Below are 898 nucleotides of genomic sequence, written 5' to 3' on the forward strand. Positions count from 1 at the left end.
TGATTGAGTATCGTAGGACCCACAAAATTATAGTATCTTTATTATTGTCCCCTACTAAAGCTTATTTACATAGTATAATTGTATATAAGACTAAAGCCTTGATTTAATATTTGCGGTATAGTTAACGGTCCTCCTCCTTGCGTTATCCCGGCATTCACCACGGCTCATGGGAGCCTGGGATCCGCTTTGACAACTAATCCCAAGATTTACGTAGGCACTAGTTTTTACGAAAGCGACTGCCATCTGACTTTCCAACCCGAAGGGTAAACTAGACCTTATTAGTTCGGTTTCCTCACGATGTTTCCCTTCACCGAAAAGCGACTGGCAAATATCAAATGACATTTCGCACATAAATTCCGAAAAACTCATCGGTGCGATCCCTTTTTTGTTTGTATCAATTTAAGTAATTATTTCTTGAAACGCGACAATGGGAGGGGTTAGAGATAAAACCCCATTAAATCGAGATTATTTTTCATTGTATAAAAACGATGAGAAATGCAAACTTATCTAGTTTGACTACTCACTCTCAAAATAAAAGTGTCTAAATTGTGGCTCTCTTAGTCATAAAACATAGATTTATTAAACAGCTACTTTGCTCAGCTCTAAAAATAATTAAAATTTTTGCTCAACATTCATGATTGGGTGCTCAATCCATCAGATTTGTAATGAATAATATGTGACGTCGAAAACCCGGGGTTGAAAGGCGCTTGAAAAGCCTCAATAAGTACCTATAGCTGTGTTACTTATTTATAAAACAGATTTATTAATCCCTACGTCATACCTGCCAAATCTAAAAATAATTAAAATTTTGCTCAACATTCATGATTGGGTACTTAATCCATCAGATTTGTAATTAATATGACGTCGAAAGCCCTGGGGGCCGATTTTAAAATCTCGA

This window comes from Leguminivora glycinivorella, chromosome 5, assembly GCF_023078275.1.
Source record: "Leguminivora glycinivorella isolate SPB_JAAS2020 chromosome 5, LegGlyc_1.1, whole genome shotgun sequence".
Classification (NCBI taxonomy): Eukaryota; Metazoa; Arthropoda; class Insecta; order Lepidoptera; family Tortricidae; genus Leguminivora; species Leguminivora glycinivorella.